The sequence below is a fragment of the Triticum urartu genome, chromosome 3A (assembly GCF_056163025.1).
Source record: "Triticum urartu cultivar PI428250 chromosome 3A, HENAU_Tu73, whole genome shotgun sequence".
Taxonomy (NCBI): Eukaryota; Viridiplantae; Streptophyta; class Magnoliopsida; order Poales; family Poaceae; genus Triticum; species Triticum urartu.
The window spans coordinates 91,171,220-91,177,757 of NC_141875.1; the positions used below are offsets into that span (position 1 = coordinate 91,171,220).

The 6,538-nt window shown below is 51.8% G+C and overlaps 1 pseudogene; it reads right to left on the reverse strand.

Annotated features, from left to right (window-relative positions):
* Positions 1–3,943: 3,943 nt before the first annotated feature.
* LOC125543021 (acyl transferase 7 pseudogene) lies at positions 3,944–5,704 on the reverse strand (annotated as a pseudogene).
* Positions 5,705–6,538: the final 834 nt, after the last annotated feature.

Here is a 6,538-nt window from a genome sequence, read left to right on the forward strand (position 1 = left end):
GGCATTCTTTTTTGCAATGCATACAAGAGGGCAAAATAATACTGCTCACTGCATCAATACATGAAGCAGTTAAATCCAGAAACATGCTTGCACATGGGCATTCATATTGACATATTCATGTGAATTGGGTGTTTGTATTGAAATGTGTTATTCATGATAGTTACTCCATCGTGGCGCATTTGTGTTGTATGAAGGTATTAATGCATCCAAAAACAATAATGTTTTCTTCTAGCTTTCTAATGTCTTTTTGTATCGTTTACCCCGGAGGGGTAGACACCTTCCCAGCCGCGCTTGGCCGCACAATTGCTTTGCGATACGCAAAGTCGTTTGATTCCTCGTAGTTGCCTGCATGGTTTTATGTTTTAGCTTCTGAAACTTAGTGAAATTATCATTCGTTCCTACCTGGTTTTGGCAGGTGAAACTTAGTGAAGTTGTAAAAATATGGTATACCATATTCAAAAGTGGTTTGATTTCAATGCACTCGTCACTAGGACCCCAATATGCAAACTAAAATAAAGTAGGCTTTTTGTTCAAAAGAGATAATATATTCAAATCGAAAATCCTAAAGAAAAAGCATGAGATAGGGTTGGTGTCCCCACACCTGCGTGTCACTATGTATCTTTTATCAATTACATTACTTAATTTCCAATTTTACTACTCCCTCCGTTCCACTATATAGTGCGCATGGTTTCAGGCACATATACCAATCAGTGACCTGGCGCTTAATTTTGGACGCTGTTACCCCCGCTTGTCTTGCCTCCAGCCCGTGTGCATGTGGGCGTCCTTTCTGATCAGTGGAAAGCCAAACCAGTAGACCACCACAGGACCATCACGCGCCACCGCAGGGATAGCAAAACGCGCGAGATACTACGGCGGGATCCGCGGCTGCGACTTAGCGGCGGCGGGATCCGCGGCTGCGGCGGTGACCTCGACAACCTCGCCATCTCTCCACCGGCTCGCCGTGGCCGTCATAAATCACGAAGAAGTCCTGGCGGCCGCTGCCCTTGTCCCTTCCTCCGCGCGCGACCGGAAGGACGGTGTCGACACGGTCCACACCTCGAGCTCCTGCTGCTCCCCCTCCTCCTCTGCCGCCTAGGAGGTGGCCGTGGCCTCTAGATCTGGGGCTAGAAGAAGGGGCCGTGGTGGCCTGCAGCGGACGGGATCGACTTGGGAGTACTAGTCCACTTGATGTGGCTGGCAGCGGAGATGTTTGCCAGGGATGCGACGGACACGGGGATGCCAATAGCCGACGCAATGACGCCGGAGGCCGGCCGTGGACGCGAAGATGCCGGCAGTTGACACGGAGATGCCAGAGACGCCGGATGCGGACACGGCGATGCCGGAGAGGCCGGCCGCCAGCAGCGGACGCGAAGATGCCAAAGCCAGCAGAGGACGCGGAGACACCGGCTTCCTGCTGCTCCCCCTCCGCGTCTGCCGCCGCGGGTCGATTCTCGCTGCCACCGATCCAATCCGTTTGTCCTGGAGGAAGGGGATACACGCTAACGTTGCGTGTGTGCCTGTGCCGCTGCGGGGTTAGTTTCGTCCAAAAGAGCCCAAAGTAGCTAATGCGCACTACATTTCGGAATAATGCCAAAAAATCTATGCGCATTACATAGAGGAACGGAGGGAGTAGCAGACATGACTGTTTATATCATCTCCCTTTTGTAGAGAAGTCAAAGGACGGCGCCAATAAATAGAAAAGGTCGATATATCAAAGAATAGAAAGACAAAGAAAGTCATACGCACAGTACACTCATGGGGTGCAGCAAGAGGGCACGACAAGGCTTGTAGGGCCCACCATACGCACAGTACACTTCATTGATCGGTGTATTTATAGAGGAACAAAGGAGGTCGAGCCACCAACAAAGAAAAATTCTTCAAAGCCAAAATATGTCCCAACTCCCTTCTCCACGTAAATCCGTGATAGATTGCTAAGGATTGGTTTGTACCTTTTTTATTGTTTCATACTATTATATTATCAATCTTGAATTCTTTATATGCTATTTTACATTTTTTTAGGATTAACCTATTAAACTAGTGCCCTATGACAAGTTTTTTTTGCTTGTTTTTGGCTTTTTAGAAAATCAATACCAAACGAAGCCCAAACACGATGAAACTTTACGGTGATTTTTTCTGGACCAGAAGGGACCCTAGAAGGTTCGGGAGGAGGCTAGAAGAGCAACGAGAGAGCCACGAGCTCACATGGGGCCCCACGCAACTCTGTTTGACCTAATTCCAAGCCTATGAATTCACATCTATTCCCAAACCAACAAGGAGCCACCCGAAACACCTTTTCTGCCGCCGCAAACTTTTGTTCTTTCGTGATCCCATCTGGAGGCCTTTTTCGATACTCCGCCGGAGGGGGAAATCGATCAAAGATGGCTTCTCCATCATCCTTGCTACCTTTTGATAATGCGTGAGTAGTTCACCACAGACTTATGGGTCCATAGCTAGTGGCTAGATGGCTTCTTCTCTCTATTTGATATTCAATAAAATGTTTTCCTCGATCTTCTTGGAGTTGAAAGAGCATGGTGCCCCCATGTTTGGTTTTCGTAATTGATGACAATCTCTATGAACTAATGGTTGCCATGGGCTATATTTGAAGGGTTTGTCCATAGACATTTCTTGAAGTCCATTTGTTGGTTTGAAGGAGATTACGTGATGACCAAGGTGTTATTCAAGGAATTTATCCAAAGATTGGTCATGTGAGATTGAGCTTATTGCAAGCATATCTTGAAGAGGAAGATTGTGTGAACATTCATGGTTACCTTCAAGACATCATCTTTACGAAGAGAGAAGATAACAAACAAAGTGTAGAAGATGTACTGAGTGGGATCAAGTGATCCCATGGTATGGTAAGCATTGTCAATTACGCTTTGTGTACTAACCCATGGTCTACGTGAGAGTTCGACATGGGGTTAGGTATGTTTCCATGGGCTTGTGTCAAGAGGAAGATCTCATACAACCCATGAAGGATGACATCAAGTGGTGATCGTCATAAAGATTACGATGTGCAAGTTCATGTGGAGCATCATGAAGAGATCATACTTGAAGTTTGCCGTCCATTGTGGTGACAATGGAATTGTGAAGATGTGCCGAAGAGCGGCTCACCCATAGTTGAGTATGGGAGAGAAATCTACTAGTCTTCATCGAGCCAGCACAATTAAGAAAGGTGGTCCAACTTGAGAAGGTCAAGATCGTCATCATATAGATCAAGTGGACTATGCGCAAGGCAAAGGTTTGCCCTTGATAGGTTTTCCATTTTATCAGTCTCATGGTGATAGTTGCGAGACCAGGTTGTAAGATTGATTGTCGTACTATCAAGGGGGGCTCTCGAGTGAGTAGCTTGATCGTATCGTTCGTAAAGAGCTCAAACCATTTCATTCTTGCGTCATCTTTTTTGGTTCTTATCTGGTATTTCTCTTGGTAAGTTTTAGAGCTTATGGTCATCTTCATGACAAACTCAAGTTCATTGAAAATAAAGTACATATGCATCTTCTATGATGTTTTTGATGATAGAGTTAATTCCAGATCTTCATTCGTAAAGGTTTCATATCTCTATATCATAGGCATGTCTTTGTTTAGGCTCATCATTTGTAGAGTCTTGTTAACGAAGGGATCAAGATAACCGACAGTTTTTTTTATGTAACCGACAGTTCCCGATGTATCAAGTCAGATTCCTATCAATGTCCACTATCCACTAAACCATATGAATAAACAGATAAAAAGGAAGAAGCCAGCGACATCTGGGCATTTTCTTGTCGACGCATGCAGCAAAGTGAATGCAGAAAGGGTTGTGCTACGACGAGATTCGGGCAGAAAGGCTTGCTTGGGACTGAATCGGCCGTGCAATCAGTGTGTGACCGACACAAAACGCAGATACACAGTGAACACACTGCTCATAAGCCACCACCACCGTGGATCTCAGCTATGCGACAAGACAAACAAAATAAAATTTCTCTAGTAGGAGTATAGTATCATGTCACAAATGATTCTTACATTCCATGAAGGATTAGTTAGTTGGTGGCTTTTCCCACCAAATCCAATCGCGACCCAACCCCCCGAATCGGGGAGCTTATTTCCGGTTAAACTACTGCACACCACCACCCTACATCAATCCATCCAAACAACCAACCCAATATACTGTACTACTTCTACTAATTTAATCATCACATAAACAAGTCAATTCCTCTCGCCTCCGTCTTCGACTTCTTCTTTGGCTCCGTCGTCGTGCTCGGCCCCGGTCAGTTCATGTCGAGCATCCCTTCGTGGAAGGCGGCGATGCGGTCGGGCGTCACGCACTGGGTGATGAGCCGCGCCCCGGGCTTGTGCGCCCACGGCTTCACCAGTATGCACGTCGCGATGTAGTCCAGGTTCGTCAGCGGCACGACGTGCGCCGGCGGCCCCCAGCCGTAGTCCACCTCGGCGAACCCGAGCCGCGTCCAGTCCGACACCAGCAGCGTCCGGTAGTCGGACGTGATCTGGTACGGGTCCACGCCGCCGTCGGCGCCGGCCTCCCCCGTCGCCCACCGCCCGAACTCCGACGGCATCCGCCTCTTCCCGTCCTTGATGATCTTCACCACTTCCGGGATCGTGGAGCCGGACACCTTGCCGGCGGGCGCGGAGACGCGCATGATGTAGTAGCAGTTGCCGTAGAACCCGGCACCGGCGCGCGGGAGCGAGGCGTGCAGGAGGGGGCGCGCGTTCATGGCGAAGCAGAGGTGGACGGTGGAGTCCGGCTCGAAGCCCGCCGCGCGGGTGCGGCTCTGCCACGCCTTGGCCACGAGCACCTCGAACGCCGAGCACCAAGATCCGGTGTGCGACGAGTTGTACTGGGACTTGAAGTGGTTGATGTAGTCCGCGGAGATGTCCATGGCTAGGTACTCGAGCCGCTTGGCGCCCGCGGGGCTCGGCAGGCTGCCGATGATGGCGCCGGCCGGGTCGGGGATGGCCTCGCGGCCCCACTGCGGCTCCACGGTCAAGTCCTCCACGCTGCGGCCGCGGGCGAGCTCCCCGACGGCGGCCATGAACTGCGCGGCGCCCGGGCCGTCGGCGACGGCGTGGCTGAAGCGGAAGCCGACGACGAAGCCGCCGCAGGCGAAGGTGGTGACCTGGACGAGCAGGACGAGCTTCCGCGGGTCCTCCTCCTGGGCGGGGATGGGCGGGAGCAGCTCGTCCTTGGCGATCATCATGGGGTGCTCCAGGTACTCGACGTCCTCGAGCGCGCACCCTGCCGCGGCCTCCGTGAACCAGACGCCGCTGCCGTCGCCGCCGCAGTCGACCTGCAGCAGCCCACCTTCCTCCGTGAACCCGAGGCGGCCGGCGAGCGGGTAGTACTGCACCAGGGCCTGCGCGAGGGCCCGCTCGATTGTCCCCGCCGGGCCGGCGTCACCGCCGTCCCGGTCAGGGGCCGGCTTGAAGACGTGCAGCGACTCGATGAGCGCCATCTGGGTGGGGTAGCGGTCGAGCCAGGAGAGGCGGAGCGGGCCGGCCGGCGTGGGCTCGGTGGGGGTGACCAGGCGCTGCGCCAGCCGCTCGACGGACTTGGCGGCCGCCATGGGTGGGTCGGGGGCAGGAATGCTGCGATGGGGATCGGGGCTGGCGAGAGGGAGAATTGGTTGGCCGGAGGGGAAGCGCGTCGTGGCCGTATTCAATCGGCTGCCTGGCTGGCTCGCTGCTGGTTGCTTTGACTTGGCAGGGGAGGCGGACGCGCGTCGTATTTATAGGGCCGACGTGCGCGGGCGAAAGGGCTCGTGGTGACGAGGATGGGTGTCGGACGAGTGAATGCCAGAAGCTGTCTGGGATGAGTTCTTTTTTTTTTCTCTTGACCGGGATGATATTTTTGCTTGGCTGGGTGGGGTGGGGTGGGGTGGGGGAGAAAGGGCAAAGGACAAAGGTGGTGGAGCGGCGCGGCGCTTTCGTGGCGCTATCCACTCGCAGCCTCGTGTTCCAATCCATAGGATAGGCAGGCTACAGCACGCGCCAGCAGTCGTCCATCAATTATCATGGCACGGGCGCCAGCATCAGCTCGCCACCATCATCGTGGAGTGCTAGGCTGCTAGCTGGTAATGTATCTCTGTCAGTACAGGACTGCATTAGCTGATTAGCAGGTACACGTACGCATGCATGGTGTATTCGAACCGACAGTGGCATGAACTAATTGATCTGTCCATTAATTCAGGCAGGGCTAGTGTCAGCAAAGATCGGTAGAAACAAAAGGTGGTGGGTGCAGCGCCTGCCTGGCCCGGCCCACTTGCAGTCCCGTGTAACACGCGGCCAGCACGCATCAATCAGCTCGCCCTCTTCAACTGCATATTACTCCCTCCATCCCATTAATATAAATTTTTTTTTGACACTACACTAATATCGAAAACACTTTTATATTATGGGACGGGAGAAGTAGCTGGGATGTATATGTTGTATTTCTTCCGTCCTAAATTTTTTGTCTTTTATATCTAGATACGGATGTATCTAATACTAAAATGTGACCTGATACATCTATATTTAGACAAATTTAAGATAAAAATTTTGAGACGGA